Genomic DNA, 20,927 nt, shown 5'->3' with positions numbered 1-20,927 from the left:
TTAGTAGATTTTAAGGTATTTTCTGTAAATAAAGAGCAATTGCACGACGACTCACTATTCCAAGATGTGGAGTGAATTATATAATTTTATATATATTTAAAATCACCGTATTATATTAGAATAAGAGTTGAAAGTGATAATCACCCTCATGAACCCTCAAACCAACCCCACCATCCAAAATAGCAAAAGAGTAAAATTTTGCAAAAATATTAATGCACCCACATAACCTCAACATTTTAATGTTAATGCAAAAAAAATTATGCAAACCAACCCCAATTACTTATTTTATATCTATATATTAAGTATAAAGATGCCAGTTTCAACTCACGATTTGCTTCTTGATTGTTTTTCCATCTACCTCCACAGCTTAGAATTTGTTAAACATCCACCTAAAATTTTAAGTACTTCCTTATAAACAATATATAAACACACACATACATGCATAAAACTCCGTCATAATGTTTTAGAAGTCATAATCATTCATTGTTAAATAAGTGGTTTCGAGATACAAGGAATCCATTATCATGAATTCCTAGGTATTTGATTTTCGTCCAACACGCTAGAGATGACACTTGGGAGATGATTTTTATGGTAGCTTGTTGCATGTGGTTCAATAGGAATGCAGTCCGAAATGGGAGTGTTCATCAATCAGCAACAATAGTGGGGCAGAAAGCTCGGACTTTGCTTGCTGAATTTCAGGGAGCAAACCACGTTATTGCTTCACCAAGGATGGAGATGAATGATTCATGGACATCACTAACCGCCCCAAATTACAAGGTAAACGTGGATGGTGTAGTTTTTAGTCATATTCGTGAGTCTGGGGCTGTGATGGTGATCCGTGATCACGAAGGAAGGGTTGCAGCAGCAATGAACAAGAAACTTCTTCAACCTTTGGGTCCACTAGAGATTGAGGCAAAAATTATGGAAATTGGAGTGTCATTTGCATAGGATACTAGTATAAGGGATGTGATGGTTGAAAGTGATTCTAAGATTGTAGCTGACACTCTCCTGGGATTATGTACTCCTCCTATGGTTGTCTCCAATGTTCTGACTAGTATTGCATACAAATTTTAGGATTTTAGATCAGTTCAAGTATCTCATGTGAAGTGTCAAGCCAAAAAACCTGCACATCTTCTGGCAAAGTTTGTCAAAGAAATAGATAATATTGAGAATTATGTAACATAGATAGAGGAAAATCCATCGTTAATTGAGTCAGCTATTACTCATGATGTATTGAATTTATCTTTTTCTTAATAAAGTTACAAGTTTCTCATTAAAAAAAAAGTGGTTTGGTCCACTGCACACCTTTGACCTGATGATTACTCAACAAGTTTTTTATTAGGTGTGAGGGGTAAGGCCAAGGTTCAAATCTGTAGAAACAAACTTCAAACACATATATACTTAGATTGGACTAAAGAGAGATTTTTATTTCTGATTAAAAAAAAAAAAGTGGTTTGAATTTTACAGCTCATCAGCATTTAACTAAACACTAATTTGATATGTATTTAAGGTAATGATGATGTGGAAAATTTTAAAGCACTCCTTAAATAATAAATAATTTAAATTTTAAGATTGTAAAACTATAGAACATCTTCAAAACCCATATACATGCATGCTTATATACACACATTGTTTATGTCTTTAATGGTTATCTCTTTATTTACTTTTAATTATTTATTTATAAAAGGTAAAGATGTCCCTTTTCTTTTCTTTTTTTTTTTGGAGAAAGAAAGATGTTCTAAATTGATATTGATGGAAGGCAGATAAATTTGCATAGCAAAAAAAAAAAAAAAAAACCTTAAAGATATGTGATATAGATATCTAAGTTGTATCGATTATCCATGTTTTCTTTATTGAGAATTATATTAATTATAATTAATTAGCTGCATGATTTATTTAAAAAAAAAAATGTCACAGGATAAAAGTTTTGTTTTTTTTGTTTTTTTTAGAAACGTTTCGACTCACAGGATAAAAGCTAATTATATGATGTGTAGCATAAACGATAGTTCTACTTGATGCAATGGCAATTTTATTGTATAGTAAATGATATTAATAAGGAAATATTTTAAGTGTTTTAGCATACTATGTAAGAATCCCAAAAAAAAAAAAAAAAATACTATGTAAGAAACGTGTATTCTTTCTTATAAATATTAAAATGCTTTTTAGCGTTAGTGGCCAAGCTGCATTTAATAATTGTTTTCAGAATTCATTATTCAAATTCCACGCGGTTACTTTGACTTGTTGGAATTTTACTTGTTCTTAAAGAGAGGGAAAAACTTCCATACACTCTTAGCGGTGTATGAGTATAAATTTCCAGACTAACCTAAGGTGAAACTTCAGAGTAATACAGATATTTTTGCAGGTAGTTTTGCAAATGAATTAACCAATTTGATGAACTTTCAATTTGCAAAGAGAGGTCCCTCTTGTGACAAGAACAACTTAGTTACTTAGTAAGCTATTAAACTATTCTGCAGTAAAAAGGATAAGATGGTGTGAGAAATTTTCTGCAGCATTGTCCCAATAAGAGAGAAGAAAGTTTGATGTTTATGATGGGGAGCTTCAAAAATTTCATCCATGCTTTTCTTGGTGGGTTTGTTCTTATACATCTAGTTAATGCCCAAGATCAAGCAGTATGGTAGCCTTCTTCTTTTTTCCCTTCTTTTATCTATCGAATTAACAGTGAGTTCCAATTAAGTCAACTACTAAAATTATTGTTGTCAATTAAAAGATCTAAAGTTCAATCTCTATCAACATCAAAAAATTAATTGATATCTTAATCTGATTATAAAAAGCTATTATCATAAACGGATGTCATAAGCATATCTTGCTGTTTCCAAATGAATTATCTAGAGTTCAAATCTTCTCCTTGCTCAGCTAACCATTTAACTAAGGTATTATTATATATTCTGTTTATCTGTCTCAGGCTCCATAAGCATATCTTGCGGGTCACCAGAAAATCCAAGCTATTCGGAGGCAACAACAGGCATAAATTACATTTCGGATGCCGCATTCATAAACACTGGTATAAGTCAGAAGATTTCAACAGTATATATAACTGGTCTTCAACAACAAGCATGGGATCTCAGAAGCTTTCCTCAAGGAATCCGGGACTGTTACAACATAAATATTATGCAAGGCACTAAGTATTTGATCCGAGGAACTTTCTTCAATGGAAATTATGATGGACTAAGTAAGTTACCACAGTTTGATCTTCATCTAGGTGTAAATAAGTGGGACACTGTCAAAATAGAGGATGTATCTGTTGGTGTCATCAAGGAGCTCATACATGTTCCATCGCAAAATTATTTACAAGTCTGTCTTGTAAACACGGGCCTCGGAATGCCATTTATATCAGCAATAGAGCTAAGGCCATTGAACAATAAGACTTATGTAACAATTTCTGGATCATTGGCACTCTTCAGTGGCTACGATCTTGGTTCACTAAGCCGTACAGTATACAGGTGAGTCACTTAATTTAAGATTAACTCCCTTGCACCTTCGCATTGCTACCAACAAAAAGAACATGTGGGCACATTTTTTGCTTAAGGGAAACTCATGTCGATGTGGGACAGCAAAAATGCCAGGAAGTACATGAGTTTCCCTGAAACAAAAAATGCGCCCATAGGACACATGCAGTAATGGTTTGGAATTTCACAACGTATAGAGAGTCATGACATTTTTAAATTTTAAATAACATGATTCTCAATACATGTTTAGATTTGTAATTTAATTTGAACATAGAATTAAATCCATTACAAATGGCAATGATTACATAAACGTTTTTTTATAAATAAATAATAAAATTGATAGGTTAATTATCAATTTGACTATAAATAAATAATAATAAAATTGTTACAAACATGGGGTGGTAATGATTTTTAATTATTTATTTATTTTTTTGATTGAAGGGGTGGTAAGGAATTTGATTGGTCATATATGGTTTTTGCAAATATAGTAAGTTCAATAAGGGCTAGATGTAAAAGCCCTATTTGCACCTTCCAATAATGTTGTGTTAGATTTTTTTTTTTTTTTTAGGAAACAAGAATACTTATTAGAACACATGAACATGAAAGCAATATTTAAAATTTTTTAAATACACTTATAATATATTACATAACCAAAGTATCACTATCTAAGGGGCTGACCTTTGTAGTGATAGCCTGAGTTATAAGGACTAAAATTTTAACACACGACAAATATGGGATAAACATCCCTACTTTTCTTTTTCTTTTTTGAGAAAAAAATAATATTTATTAGAACACATGAACACAAAAATAGTATAAAAAGTTTTTTTTTATGTTGTGCTAGATAAATACACACAATTATACTCTCATCTATAATCTATAATAAATATGAAGCCAAATACATTTAACTTTTGGTTGGCCTTGTAATAGTGTGCCACATAATCTTTTGACACCTTACTGTTATACACATTATTATTATAGTATATTTTTTAAATTTAATTTCAATTTTATTCTACATTTAAGCCATTTATTATAATCTTATCCCAGTATGTTTTCTTAAATGGTAGAATATATACTTCCATATACAACAAAATCATAGAAAATAGCTAATGCTAGATTATATAAACATAATCACAGTAAATGTCTATTAATAAATCATTATCAAATTTCATCTTAGACAAAATAAATAAATAAATAAGAGAGAAATCAAAATTCACATTATATTTTTCAATACATTTGATTTTTGCAAATAAGACCATAAACTGATATACACACGGGATCTCATTAGAACATTGTTACCATATATATTCACTCTTTTTTTTTTTTTTTTTGGAAATAATAAAAGTGAAATGTTAAGGAATATTCTAAGGCCTAGAGTATTTGTTAGTTAACTATTTTAGAAAAGTTTTTATAAGGGAAAAAAAAATGTTTTGGCAACTTTTTCATTTTTTTTATAAAAGTGTGTTGAGGTCTAAAAAGATCATAATAAGGGAGGCCCAAAAGAGTGAGTCAGGCCCAAAAGGAAAAGAACAAGCTAAGTCCAAAGAAGCAGGTGCAAGGGGACCACGAAGGAATAAAAAAGGCCCAGGAGGCTTGAAGCCCAAACGAAGAAGCATCCAAAAGAAAAAGAAAACCACGGCAAGAGGATAAGAAGTCAGGATCCTCAGCAACCATCAAGAGGCGCGGATCCTTTCAGGCACACAGTTAAAAGAAGACTAGGATAGCTCGAAAGAAAAAGACAGAAAAAGAAATTAAGAAACAAAGAACACAAGCGCCAAAAAAACCCAGTGACCTCTTATGGCAAAAGCAGAAAAAATCTCGGGGAACCAGAACAGAGAAACACGAGAAAGAGAATGGTAACAGGCGGCTTTCAAGTTGGCAGAATAGGATTCCACCCAGATGGGAAAGAAAAGGGATGAAATGCTATTTTAAGGAAAACATGGCTCACCTGTTTGTTTGGATAAAGTAGTGTCTCCCAAAGTCCCTTTATCTGACAATGTTTAAGGAAACACAGTTCTAATGGGACTAGGAGTGCGCTCAAGATGGGGACTTTGAGATGCAGGGATCTTAAAGGCTTCGGGATCCTGAGAATCCTGGGAACCCTGCATCAGTTGCTTAGTCTCCTCAGCCAGGCCACCACTAGGGGGCTCCTCCCCCACAATAGGAAATGCAACGGAAAGGGTAGTAATAGCTTCTTCCGAAATTTTGCCGGTCATAGGAGGAGACACCTCCACCTGAAAAAAAAAAAGAGAGGGAGAAGCAATGCTAAGTGAAAACAATGGGGTAATGCTAACAACACAGTGCGAGAGCAAAAGGGAGAAAACATGAACAAAGAAAAACACATACCACGTCATCACCAGAAGATTGGCTTTTGCCCTTCTTGTAATCAGACTTGCGTTTGGACTGCAAAGGAAACAACCACTCGTCAGCAAAGAGGAGATAATTGCAATAATATGAACAAGCGAAAAAAGAGAGAAGAAGGAAAGAAGTCTTGCCCTTCTCTCTCTCTCTACAGATTCTCTGGAAGTCTTTTGTTTACTACGAGTACGCCCAGAGGGTCCTAAAGGGGGCTGGGATACAAAACCAGAGGAGCCTAAAGAACCATGGACTGAAGTAGTCACAGGAACCTGGGAAAAAGAAGACTCTACCCTGGTCTTCTTCCGGGTCCTTGAAGCCAAAGGTTGCCCGACATCCTTGCCTTCCTTGGATACCAAAGGTGTTTGAGATTTCCCAGTTTTTCTTCTTTTCATCTCGGGACCAACCTTCATGCCCTCTGTACTTTCCTCAACATCAACTGTTTTCATTTTTCCTGGCTTGACATCCTTGCCTTTGCCCAAAGCGGTAGCAGCACCTATTGTCTCCACTGCACCTTTCTTAATAGGTACTCTAGAGGAAGTGCCAATAATGAGACTGCAACCCAACCAAGTCTCAGGAAAATCTTGCGCATAAGTCACCCAACCTCCCCTGGAGGCATGCCACTCTGCGAACCCAACCTTGCTGCTTACGGCAGCAAAAACAATTCCAGCTGTAGGAAGGGATAAACGCCTATTGAATGTCGGAGCAGAAGCAATACCAAGATTCAGGGTTGCCCGAACTAAACCAGAGCCAACATAGTCAATGAAAGACTTCTGTATTCTTCTCCAATAACTAGTATAGCCACTAGAAGCAAAAACTCATCTCTGGGAGTTAGGCACTGCAAATTGTGGGCTCCTCCATGACCAATAAGAAAAGGCCTGCAGCCTCAAGAAAGGATCCAAAGAAGGAAGGGATGGCACCACGTCCTTAAAAACTGGAGGAATGTCTTGGTCAAAACCAAACTGCCAGAGCACCCGGTATGCTAAATAATGGGTATATTTTGGGCCACTCAAATAGGGTACAGGAAGCCAAGAGGGGCTAGTGCAGGCAAGATAAGCCAGACTGCCCTCATCACCACGGCGCAAGTCAAAGGTATTACCTGTAGAAGATAAAAAAGAAGACAACACAGAATCACACGCAAAGCCAGGGCCAAACTCACGAGGAGATCTCCAATGTAAGTTCCCTGCTTGATCAAATAACTCCACAAGATTGAGGCCACCACCTTTTAAGCTAATCCAACGAAAAATAATGGGAAAAGCATCAGTCAAATTGCCACAAAGACCCTTCACTATGTCAGGGGATCCTTGGAATTTATCCTTCACAAATTTCAAATTCCTGCACTTGGCTAAAGTAGTTGCAGAACGGTCCCACATAAAAATCCGAAGGATAGCACAATGAAGAGACGAGGTAATCACATAACAAGAATCACCCTCGGTCTCATCTCCATGAAGCTGATCCAATTGAGAATACACATGACCCAAAAACAGAGGGGCTAAAGGATATTGGGTACCTCAAGCCAACTTGATCGCTAGTGGAAAAAAGGAAGACTTAACCCCGTACCCAGGAAACTCGCTGAACAAGAACTTGCTAAGCCAAAATGCCAGAAAACCAGCCCACCTCACTTCCTTATTCTTCTCACAAGAAAGGGTCATCACCCATCTCCCCATCCTAGCCAGCTTACCACCAGGAGAGGCGGCACGACCACCAAAATGGCCAAACAGTTTATCTTCCATCATGAGATCCTCTTCAGAAAGGTTGATATAAAAGGGACTCTCATCACCAAACACCGGGAGAAGGAAGTTGTTAACCACGTCCTCTAGGGTAATCGTCAATTCACCAACAGAAAAGAAAAAAGTATGAAGGGAAGGGCCTCAACGACGTACCAGATGCCTGAGCCCTTTGGCGTCTCTGAAACCCTCAAGATTTCTGGAAATAGCCACTGCCTTTAGGATACTGGCGCGCTCCAGGCGACCCACAAACTCCGCATCAGATAGCTCCTTGTCTACCCAGATGGGCCAGCCTTGGATTTTTCTCGGGACAAAATCAAAGAAGATAGGCACCACCTCTCGAATTCCTTGTCTAATCTGAAGGTCAAAAATCTCTCTAGGGTCTGGAACCTGGGCGGAACCGGTAAAACCCGCTTATGAAATGTCGCTGCCCAATCAACGGAAGAATAAATCTCTTACTCTTAAGACCATTAATGAGAAGGTGGAAATCCATGACTCATCGGAAGAAGATGTGGTTGACAAAGATGTTGCATACCTTGTTAAAAATTTCCAAAAATTCTTGAAATTCAAGAATAATGGAAAATTTGGTGATAAAGGAAAATTCCAAAGTTCAGGAAGGGAAAAAAGAGAATTCAAAAAGAAAGATGGAAAAGAATCACAATTTACACAAAGTGTCACTTGTTTTGAATGCAACGGGCATGGACACTTTAAGACAGAATGTCCGAATTATTTAAAATCGAAAGGCAAGGTGTATGCCACGACATTGAGTGACTCGGATTCATCTGACTCAGATTATGAGGAAAGCAGTGACGGAGAAGGGAATTATTCAGCTTTTATGACTATTGCCCATGTTGAGTCTTCAGACGAGTTGAATCTGCTTGTACAAGAACTTGGAGTACATAGTGATGAAGAATCATTTGGAGTTGTTAAGGAATCAGATGCTGAAGAAGATGAAAGCACAGCCAATCCCCAAGAGAATTATAACTCACTCCTGGAGAAGTCGGGTGAGTACACAAGGGTGGCAAAGACAGCTGTGAGAAAGATGAAGAAGGCAGAGAAGGACTATAAAAGTCTCCTAATTCGCTATAAGGAGGCCAAGTGTGAGATAGAAACACTGAATGGTGAATTGTCGGAAGCCTACACAAAAGTGAGATTTCTTGAGCAAGAGGTTGTGCAAGTAAATACCAAGATAGATAGGGTCACCACCAAGAACCTTGAAGATGTTATTTCATCACAAAAGTACTTTTTAGACAAATCCGGGTTGGGATATACTGGAGGGAGTAGCTCATCTGGCAATGTCACAAAAGAAGTGAAGTTTATAAAGTCCAAAGAGTCAGTTGAAGTTGACCTTACTGCTGAGAAGCTCAAGATAGAGGAGAAGAGGAATGTGGAGAACAAACGGTTGTTGAATCCCCATAATCAATCCGTGGGCAGGTCTGAATCACGAGCCAAGTCTCGTCCACGACCACAAAGGGGTCCTAGATCAAACTATGTGTGTCATCACTGCGGACTTTAAGGGCATACTCAACCAAATTGTCAAAAGCTGAGAGCAATGAATAGTACAACTTCTCAAAGGTCACGAAAACCTAGAAATGATAGGAGAAATTGGGCTGGTGAACCATCAAGAGATCAAAACGGTGATCCCGGAATGATGAACGTAATGAAGATGATTGGTGCATTCACCAACTGCTTGGAAAGCTTCACACGAAGGTTTGAAAGCCCTAACTCCCGTACCCAATCCTATAAGGAAATCACCCCAAACGCAAGTGACGTGTGGGTGAAAAAGGGTACTCATGCATAAGCATTACAACATGTCCATGCATCAATTCTTCCTATGCTTTGTGATGGTGTTTGATTGTTTGCTTATTGATTATGTTGGTGGTTGGTTATTTGTCTGTTTGTGCATACTTTAGTTCATTTTTGTTTTGATCAATCTTTTTCTTCTTATGTGTCAAAAATCCAAAAATCACATAAAAAATAGAAAATCAGAAAGTTTGATTGACATTGTTAAGTTTTGTCTCAAAACTTGTTTTGCCTTGTACCTTTGTGCTAATGGCTTTGTGCAATTATGAGCGTGACTTGTTCTTTTGCACTTTTATCACTGTGGGAGAAATCTTGAAATCTATGTGATTGTTATAAATAGATCTTCAAACTTGTCATGAATGATTAGTGAATGGTTTTGTTGATCTTGAGACATGCATAGACTTGTGACTATATATTTTCCCACTCTTTATTTTTGTTTTTGCTAAAAAGAGCTCACCAAATGTAAATCTCCAAATGAAAAGAGATATTGAGCTGCAAAAGCCTATCGCACATACTAGTATTCGACTAGGAAAAAGGGAAAGCGACCAAAAATTAAAGTGAATGTTTATTCAAAAAGCCAAAAGCTATCTCATCAAAGTGAAATATCAAATATCACTCTCACAATGAGAGGTGATTGTCTCAAAAAGATCAAAAAGATCAAATGGTATGATTGAAAGTGGAGTCAAATGTAAAGCTCCAAATTATGTTATCAAGTCTTGTGGGAGGTCATATATACATACTTCTATAATTGAGATGGGTCACATGATCTAGTGCTAATTGTGTATGTCTTGGTTGAATTGATCATTGAAGCTTCACATTAGACTAAGGACTATCTCATTGTTGATATCCACACACAACACACAAGTTTATGTTCAATAAATGCCATATTCATTTGTGTGATTGTACTTGATAAAATGTGTTTTCACATGCTCAATCTTTGTTGATTCAAGCACAAAAAGATTTTTGAGTGTTTTAGGTGTTTTTGGAATGTATTTTGTTCTTCAAAATCTGAAAATTTCAAAAAGCATTTTTGCCCTGTTTTGGCGACTCAGTCGCGGGTAAGTCAAGTCGCATGCCACATTCGCGAGCTCGCGAGTCAATTTTGGCGACTTGTACGCGAGTGGAAGGTCCAGTCGCGAGGGTTACACAGAGGTTTTTGTGGCTCAGCTCGCAACTCCCTCACGGGTAGACCTTCCAGTCGCGAAAAACACTTAGAAAATTTTTCACAATTTTGTCTTTGAGTGTTTTGGCGGCTAGTCCTGGCGTCTTGTTGGCAACTCACTTCAGTCGCAAAAAACGCATGTTTGGCAAAAACAGGGGTAGTTTTTAAAATCTTTTTCAGTTTTTCCTCAAACATGTTGTGACTATTCATCTTCTCTCTTAACTGTCTCCTTCCCAAACGCTCTGTGTAACCCATTTCAAACTCCATTATTGCTTCATTTTTTCTCAAAATCATCAAGAAAAGGTATGGGTCTTCTCTTCCTCATTTCATATGTTATGTTTTGTGTGTTACTTTCTTGCTGTTTGGGTAGTTATTTTTGTCATATTGTGTTCAATCGTTTTACTCTTTGTGTACTGGGTATGGTGGATTGTGTTTGATGCTAATTTCATCTGGTGTCATTTTGTTGGTCACAATGTTCTTATCTTTGTTCTGTGCTTTGGCATTTGTTGGTGTTTATACTCTTTTGGGAAATGAGTTTGGTGTTTTTCTGGTTTTTACTCCATTTGTGTGTATGAAAGTTTACTTGTGTTTGTGGTTTTGGATTACCTATCTTGTATCACTGTGTTTTTGTTGTCATTTCATGTGTGTGCTTCTGTCTTGAGTGTATTACTTTAATACATTCAATTTTCTGTCTAATTTGACCCGCTGCCATTTTTTTTGGTTGTATGTGGTTTTCATTATGCATTTCAGACTCATGGTAGATTGTCTTATTGACAGTTATCTTTTAGTTTGTCTTACTCTGTGCTCTATTGCACTTTCACCATTGTGTTGCACCTGCCTCATTCTATATTGTCATGACTTATGCTTGAAATTGCGTGTGATTTCTATGGTCTACATTCATTTCTGAATCTAATCAAGTTGATATCTGTCTTTTGTGGTGCTGTTTTTGGTTCTTTGCTGTGTGACTATTCTCTTGCAGATGTCTCGTCGATCCTCTAAGGGCAAAGACATTGTTGCTGATGATCCATCAACCCCAGTTGCTAAAAGGACTCGACTCTCATCTCAGTCATCTCAAGACTCCAATTTGGAGAGGTTCAGAACCCCGCTTACCTCACACATCTACTCAAACATTTTTGACAAGGCATCTCCTATAGTGGAATGGGTGGTTGAGTTTGACACCTTAGGGACCACTTTTATCTCTCGAATCTTTGAGCCACGAGATTGGGCAAACTTATTTGGGAATTTTGTCGATCCAATGGATGAACTGGTTAAGGAATGCTACTCTAATACAAGTGATCTTGGAGTTGAACTAATTTGCTGGGTCAGAGGAAAGGAGTTTGGCATCTCCCCGAACTCCATAGCCGATATTCTCCACATCACTAGACCTTAGAATGTGGATCTAACTCCGTACGATGATCGAACTCCAGAGACTCTAGACATTCTACAAGTTCTAGGATCTGATCATGAAGTATCCAGTACAGGCACATCCATAAGCACCGCAAAGTTTGCTCCAGAGCTGACCACACTAAAGTTGATCATGTTCTCTAATCTCTACCCATTGTCCAACACTACCTTCATAAATCTTGGAAGGGCTCAATTCCTTTGTGATCTTATTACAAGAGCCCCCATTGATATCTGTGCTCACATCTTTCAAACCATGAGGAAGACCGCGGCTCGATCTACAGCTCGAGGATGTATTCCATTTTGTAGTCTCATCATGAAGTTCATTCTTCGTGAAGGCATTGTTCCTCCCTTAGACGGAAAAATGTTGACCCGTCAGCGTCCAATTTCCATGTTCACTCTTCAAGCTAGCAGAAGTCATTCCTCTAAAACACAAAAGAGTGCACATATCTCTCTGGTTACTCCATCTGCTCCTGAGTCAGAGACACATGTACATACCACACCTACTTCACGTGTCATCCTTGAAGTTCCATAAACTAGCATTCCGCACGCACAGTCTGATCATCAAACTGATAGAGTGGGTAGTTTGCTTGAAAATATTCAGAAACGCATTGATGAGATGGTGACACTTCTCTACTCCACCAACAACCATATTCAAATGCGACTCGAGTCCATGGAGAATTAGTTAGAAGCTATTCAACAAAAGTTAGACGACAGCCTTTAGCTATTCGTTCCAAAAAGAGGGAAAGCATTCAGTAAGGGGGAGAAAGCTCAAAGGGAAGTGTGCATAGTAATAGGGGGAGTACACACATACTTTTGTTTTAAGACTTATCCTTTAAATTTATAGGTTTATGTTTTTGGATATTTATTGTTACTATAGGTTTGGTACACTGTGGTTTTGGTGTATTTTTGTTTTTAACACATGGATGGTTTTGAAACTTGGTTTACTCTTTATATATATATTGTTGATGTTATTCAGTATATATTGTGTTTGTACCCATGTTGCTTATGTCAGCTTTTAGGGTTATGTTTTATGCATATCTGTAGGCTTTATGGTCTGTACCATGCTTTATGCAGCCTTTTTATGCTTTGTTTAAATCAGTACTTCTATCTAAATGTCATGCATTTTCTTTTAAGTACTGTCACTCTTGTGCCCTTGTAGGATTGTTCCTAGATGCATATACTTAGTGTATTATGCATTAGTTGAGTGTTGGGCATACAAGTAACTTGCATTGTTCTTGCTTTGCTTGTATGTTCAAGTGTTCATTCCAAGTGTGAATGAGCACTGTGATCACTACCTTGTAGTGATTACTTGTTTGATCAAGCCATGATTTGGTTCTTAACTTCATCTTTGCTTGATCACTTTATGCCTGTTTCATATGCATTTCATATTTTCTGCATACAATGATCATGGTGTATTGTTGTGTTTCAGGAGTTTCATGTTCATATGATTCAAGTGCTTCACAGTGTCTAGAATTAGGTGTGAGTGAGTTTTGCTCAACTGTTCCCAACTCACATGTTAAGTCTAAAGTCTGTTTTAGGGTTTTGTCACGGAATAGCCAAAGGGGGAGATTGTAAGGTTGAATTTAATCAACCATTTTGTTGGCTTTATTCCGTGCCAAATTTGCTTGTATTTCAGCATTTAGTAACCCTGTATTTAGGTGGGTTTGTTGTAAGGGTAGTGAGTGAGATAGAGTGTTGAATGCTCAAGAGTGTGCAAGAAAACAGAGACTCGCGGCTGGATCTCGCGGGTGACTCGCGGCTGCAAGCTGCTAGATGCAGCACACGTGCCAAGCATGCCAGAAGTTGAACCGTCATGCTAGCTGGAGCACTACAGAACAAAATAGGACAACTGGCTATTCGGTTATCTCGCGACTGGATCTCGCGACTCAGTCAAGTCGCGAGGCCAAGCCGCGAGCCAGCCCTGTTTTGAAAAACCTGACGTTTCATATTCCTCTCTCACCCTAGTATAAATACCCCTTATACCCACAAAAGAATGAGAGCTTCCAGAGAGAATTTTGAGAGAGAAACCCTAGAGAAAAAAAATATTGATTCATCCACAATCTTTACATAAGAGTCTCTTCATATTCCTCAACTCTCTTCCTCTCCATTGTCAAATCTTTGAGAGGCATTTTTACCAAAACCTTTTTCTCACCATATCCATTACTGTGAGAGAGCTGTTTGGTGTTCTGGGAAGCAGTTAGGAAGGAACCAATTTACATTGGTTGATGCTATGGTCAAGTAGCAGAATCCGGGAAGCTAGAAAAGAAATAGGTTTGGCGCAACCTCGTTGGAGCAAGAAGCTTGGAGGGCTTAAGTGCACTGGGTAGATTAGGCTTGGAGGGTCTATTGCTGTCCATGTATCCTAACTACGTTTTCTAGTGGATTGTTTACTGCTTGGAGGGCGGCGGAGAGGTTTTACGCCGAGGGCTTCGGTTTCCTCTTCGATAACACATCGCGTGTTGTCCTTATGTTTGCATCTTCCTTCACTTTTATCTTTGCCTTTTATTATCTGCTGTAGGTTGTGATTTTAATTTGGCTTAGATTGTTTACCAATTCTGTTTTATAGTTTTTGTTCATTTTTTGCACACTAGTTGTTTGACATAAAGCTTGAATTGGTTAATTTGTAAATTGGGGGTCTAAACGTTCAAGGGTGTTTTTACACTATTTTAACTTTCAGCTCCTTTGGACATGTATTGGGATTCAGAGAGTGCAACTTCCGAATACTATATCTATATGCACTTTGCTGAAGTTGAACAGCTCAAACTTAATCAATCCAGATCAATAAACATTACTCTAAATGGGAACTACTGGTGGAGTATATCTTCTTCATTATACTTGTACACAACCACGGTGTGCAGCCAATCGGCCTTGGAGATTGCCCAAACATATAACTTTGAACTGTTCAAAGCAGAAGGCTCAACACTGCCACCCATCATCAATGCTGCAATTGAGATATATTCAGTGAGAAATCTCTCGCAACCAGGAACAAACAAACAAGATGGTATGTTTTCTTCCACACATGTCAATATTGTGCCTTCCTTTTCTTTTTCTTTTTTTTACTTACTTATTTGGATGCATATGAAAATGTTATAGTTGATGCCATCACAAATATCATGTCAACATACGAACTAAAATGAAATTGGGAAGGTGATCCGTGTCTCCCACAAGCATACTCATGGGCTGGTTTACATTGTAGCTATGATAGTATTAACCCCCCTAGAATAACATCCTTGTAAGTTTATTCGTTCGGATATGTGCTTCATGAATTGGGACTTTTTGTTTTGGAGTATCTCTTAATTAATATTTTGTGAAATGTAAATTGAATCAGGAACTTGTCTGCTAGTGGATTGACTGGAGTGATATCTGCTGATATATCAAATCTCATGATGTTACGATATTTGTAAGTACTTGCAATTCACATAACAAAAATGTAAAAATCTGATAATGAATACCAAATTTGGTTACAATTTTTATGACAACCAATGTGAAATGTAAGTAATTTGCCAATTTCAGGGATCTATCGGACAATAGCCTAACTGGATCAATACCAAAATTTCTTTCTCAATTGCAATACTTGAGGGTCCTGTAAGTTGAATTTTAAGATTGTTACTGCAAATTTATTTGTTAGAAAAGATATTAATTATATTCACTTTATCTTTGCAGAAACTTAGAAAGAAATCAGCTTACTGGTTCTGTTCCAGCTGACCTCATAGAAAGATCAAACAATGGTACACTATTATTGCGGTATGATTTTTGTTGAAAATAGTACACTTCATTTTCATAATTTTCCTTCATATTACACGAACTCTTCTAGAAAAGATTGAAGAGAGAGAGAGAGAGAGAGAGATATTTCAATGTGTTAATTAAAATTTCATAGACATCCTTTTTATTAATCTAGTGTGGATGAAAATTCAAATCTTTGTGGATCTGGATCATGCGAAAAGAAGAACAATATTGTTATTCCAATATTAGTCATTCTCTTATTCATTGTTGCGGCTGTCATGTGGGGGCTTTGGAGATATCAGAAATATAATAATAAAGGTTAAAAATTTTAAATAAAAAGATGCATATTCATTTTAAACTAAGAATAAAAATCTCCTCACTTATGTGCTTATAATGCTAATGATGTTTGCAATTACGATAGTAGAAACAAAATCCAACATCCAGACCAAGTCATTAGAGTCAATAGATTCAATGCAACGACAATTTACATACACTGATCTGGTAAGAATTACCAACAATTTTGAGACAATTCTTGTTAAGGGTGGATCTGGACAAGTTTACCAAGGCTGCATTGATGACACTCAAGTAGCAATGAAAGTGCTTTCCCTATCATCAGTTCAAGGGTATCAACAATTTCAAGCAGAGGCAAGCAACTATGTCTCAATTTATTTTGAGCATACATAGAGATTTTAATATTAAATTAACGGACATTACGCTTCTTAAATTGCAGTTAAAACTTCTTATGAGAGTTCATCATAGAAACCTAACCACCCTCGTCGGGTATTGCTATGAAGGAACAAGCATGGGGCTTGTCTATGAGTACATGGCCAACGGAGACTTAGAAGCACATCTTTCAGGTTGGTCATAATAAAAGTATCTACCGAAGATTCCACTTTTTCAGTATATTTTTTAGGAATTAAGAGTATATTATTGAAATTAAAAAAAAAAAAAAATTGAGGGAATATACATAGAGAAATTCTATAGACACAAAATATATATATATATATATATATATATATATGATATTGTTGATGTGGAAGATTGTAAGTGGTAAGTGAAAAAAAATAAAAAATAAAAAATTGTCAACTCAACTGTTGTGAATTTTTTGTTTATATAGTATTGCTCATATATATAGGCATGTCCTACTAATAGTAGTACCAGTACAATATAACATATGACCCAACCTAGCTTGGGCCTAGGGGAGACATAATCTAACATTAGCAACATACTTTAATCGTCACATGATCAAAGTTAGTTTAATTGAATTACACAACAAGAAAATCTAACACATTTTATTTATTGATGCAGGTAAGAATACTAATATCTTGGGTTGGGAAGCAAGGCTTAATATAGCAATGGAAGCAGCACAAGGTCAGTGATGAGCCAATGAGTTTATGTGCTGATCATTTTTTAATAGTGCTTCATCTTTTCTAAAAATTATTTTTTACTGTGAAATGTAGGATTAGAATATTTACACAATGGTTGTAAACCACCTATAATCCATAGAGATGTGAAGACTACAAACATCTTGTTGAATGAAAATTTTAATGCCAAGCTAGCCGATTTTGGTCTATCCAAAATTTTCCCAACTGATGGCACTCATGTCTCAATGCTTAGTGTTGCTGGCACCCTTGGATACCTTGACCCCGAGTAAGAGTTTTTTTTTTTTTTTTCCTTAACTTATTTAAATCCACAAGCATGTGACCATTTCTAAATGGAAAGGGATACAAGCCCTTTTCCGGTTAAAATGAATGAGAATGACTTAAAAATTGAACTTGTTAAAACAAAAGATGAAAAAAAAAAAAAAAAAAAAAATAGAGTATGACATGCATTTGCTTGTAGGCACTCCATTTTATATAGGCTGACTGAGAAAAGCGATGTTTATGGCTTTGGGGTTCTTTTGGAGATAATCACAAGTCGGCATGCGATTGAAAGATCCTATGAAAACACTCACATAAGCCAATGGGTGAGAATGATGCTTGATAGAGGAGATATTCAAAATATTGTTGATCCAAGGTTGGGTGGAGATTTCAACGTTAACTCTGCTTGGAAAGCTGTTGAAATAGCAATGGCTTGTGTGTCCACCACCTACAGTAATAGGCCACCAATGAGTGAGGTGGTAGTGAGACTAAAGGAATGTTAGACATCTGAAATAATTAAAAGGGAGAATTTCGAGGGTGAATCAAACTATTCAGTTGATATGGTCAATATGAATATGATTAAGGAATCCAACCCTTTAGCCAGGTAAGTTGTCCAAAAATGAGAATCACGTATTTGATCTTTAACTGTTTTAGAAAAATTTTGGGTACAATCGTTTAAGTGGTTTACATTACATTCTCCAATTAATCAATGAATTATAAAAACTATATTTTTCCTTTTTAAGGGGAAATTTTTTAATGTAGATATATATTTGATATTAATTCAAAAACTTAATTAATTCTACACTTTAGGAATTATTGCTAAGCTGTATTGTTTGCTTTATTTTCAAAGAAGTATTACGTTAACAACATTTTTACAACACTTTTTTTACAAATTTTAGGGGTAAGTTGTTATTAGTTCTAATTTGAACACATTACTATTTTTTTTTTTTCCTACTAATAACAACCTACCACTTAAGATTTGTTATAAAAGTTTTGTGAAAATGTTGTGGACATTACATTTCTTTTATTTTAACATCCTATCAATGCATATCAGAAACAATGCTAAGACCACATCTCTTTGCACAATTTGAAAGTGCTACGTGAACAACATTTTTACACCAATTCATACGTGATAACTTATTATTAGTTCTAATATGAACCAACTAATAAAATTACTTTTTTACCCACCAATAATAGCTAGTAATAACATGTCATTTAGAATTTGTTGTGAAAATGTTGTGGACATAGCATTTCTCTTAGTTAAATGAATTTTCAAAATTGTAAAAATTACATGTCTTTATTCAAACTCTTAACTTCTACATTAACTAGAATTAAAATTAGAGTGTTCTTAACAATTGCCCTTAAGGTATTTGTTAATAGATCATTTTAATAAAATTTTAATACTACTTTTATGAGAAATGTAAAAGTTGTCAAAAAAATCTGTAATTTTTTTTTTCCTATGAAATGTTTCAAAAAATATTTTCTAAATCAATGCTCTTATTGCATTTGTTAACATACCCTTAAAATCAATAGGGTAAATTAGCTATTTGATCTCTAATCTTTAGTTTGTCTATTAATTTGGTCCTTAACATTTTAAATGTGTTAGTTTAGTCCTTAACCTTTTATTGTGTCAAACTAGTCACTATCACTAAATGATGGATAAAAAATATTGACATGGCTAACGGTAATATTATTATATTATATATTCCGCAACATAAGCTACCACATGTCCAAAAATTGAGAAAAAAAAAATTGAACTTAACTTGTTTTGATCTTCATTACCAAAAACTAAAGATTTGAAAATTTATTTTCCCTACTTTTCTTTTCCTTTGCTTTAATGGGAACCAAACATGGAATAAATACCAAGAAATCTGTAAAATTGAATTTATTCAACTATGTGTTGGTTTTATTCTGTGCCAAATTTGCTTATAATTCAGCATTTAGAAACCTTGTATTTAGGTGGGAATAATGTAAGGGTTGTGTGTGAGAGATTGTAAAGAATTGATCAAGTGTGTGCATCAAGAGGCAACTCACAACTGGATCTCGTAACTATCTCGCGAGTGGTGACTCACCAGAATGTGGCACACGTATGGAGCATGCAGGAAGTTGAAGGGTCAAGACAGCTGGATCACTATGGGACAAAAAGTACAGTTTGGCCATTCTGTTATCTGGCGACTGAAACTCGTGACTCATCCCAGTCGCGAGTGACTTGTCAGTGCACCCGATTTTGCTGAAAAATAGATTTCAAATTCCATCTCATACCCTACTATAAATACCCTTATGCCCACGAAATGTAGATAGCTTCCAAAGGGAATTTTGAGAGAAAAACCCTAGAAAACAACAAGATTGATTCATCTACAATCTTATACATTTGATTCTCTAAATTCCTCTACTTTCACCCCTCCATTGTCATACCCATAAGAGGATCTTAAGCCAAATCCTTACCTTACCAAATTCATAGCAGTGAGAAGGTTCATGGTGTTTGGGAAGCAATTCAAGTGAGAACCAATTCATATTAGTTGATGCAATGGGCTAATTGCGGGATCCAATAAGCCAGAGAAGACACGGTTAGGTGTAACCTTGTTGGACTAAGAAGCTTGGAGGGCTTAGGTGCATCAGGTAGATTAGGCTTGGAGGGTCTATTGCTATTCATGTATCCCAACTAATTTTCTAGTGGATCATTTTACCGCTTGGAGGGTGGCGGAGAGGTTTTCACTGAGTTCTTCGGTTTCCTCTTCAATAGCACATGCCGGTGTTATCTTGTGTTTGCTTCTCTCTATCCCTTAATCTTTGCTTTTAATTACTGTTGAGGTGTGATTAAAATATGGCTCAGAGTAGTTTGCATATTTGGGTATTGCTTATATTTATCATTCCACACATCAATTGTTTGAATATATGCTTTGTATTGGAAAATTTGTTTTTGGGGTCTAAACGTTCACAAGTATTTTATACACTAAGTGAGTTTTCAATTGGTATCAGAGCAGGTACACTTTGATGGATTTCTATATCCTTAGTGTGATCCTAGACCCCTTGTAGCTATGGTTGAAGCTACGGAAAAGGTCATGTTGAATTGTGGTGCAAATGTTTGTGATAATGACTCTATGAGTATTTTTAAAGATTGTCCTAACAATGAACTTCTAGAGTTATTAAAAACAAAGAAACATGGTAGAATGTTTGTTCATATGCTAAAGCATCTTGAACACAAGAACCATGTCTTACACAATAGTTTATGTGAGTCAAATTCATTGATTGAGAAGTATAAAAGAAGAAATAAAATATTGTGTGACAAGGCTGATCACCTTAAAAAGTGAATTCAATCTAGTAAGAGAATAGAAAATGAAGATGATTTTCTTTTTAAGGTCAAGAGTGCTTATCTCATGTTTGCTTATTTGTGCACACCTCTTTGAAAGTATTCAATTCTTGTTTATGGTATCTTGATAGTGGATGCTCTCGTCATATGACAGGAGATAAATCACTGTTTAAATCTCTCAAAGAGAAGGTTGGTGAATATGTAACATTTGGGGATGGAAGCCATGCTTAAGTTCTTGGCAAAGGGACTACTAAGATACCGAGCTACCTTTATTGAAAGATGTTCTATATATCAAAGGGTTTAAGGTGAATCTCTTGAGCATCACTCAAATATATGATG

At 36.1% G+C, this 20,927-nt stretch overlaps 1 pseudogene; it reads left to right on the top strand.

Annotated features, from left to right (window-relative positions):
• The first annotated feature begins 969 nt into the window (after window positions 1–969).
• Window positions 970–17,781, top strand: LOC126727877 (probable LRR receptor-like serine/threonine-protein kinase At1g51880; annotated as a pseudogene).
• Window positions 17,782–20,927: the final 3,146 nt, after the last annotated feature.

This window comes from Quercus robur, chromosome 5, assembly GCF_932294415.1.
Source record: "Quercus robur chromosome 5, dhQueRobu3.1, whole genome shotgun sequence".
Lineage (NCBI taxonomy): Eukaryota > Viridiplantae > Streptophyta > Magnoliopsida > Fagales > Fagaceae > Quercus > Quercus robur.
This window is presented reverse-complemented; position numbering and strand designations above follow the sequence as displayed.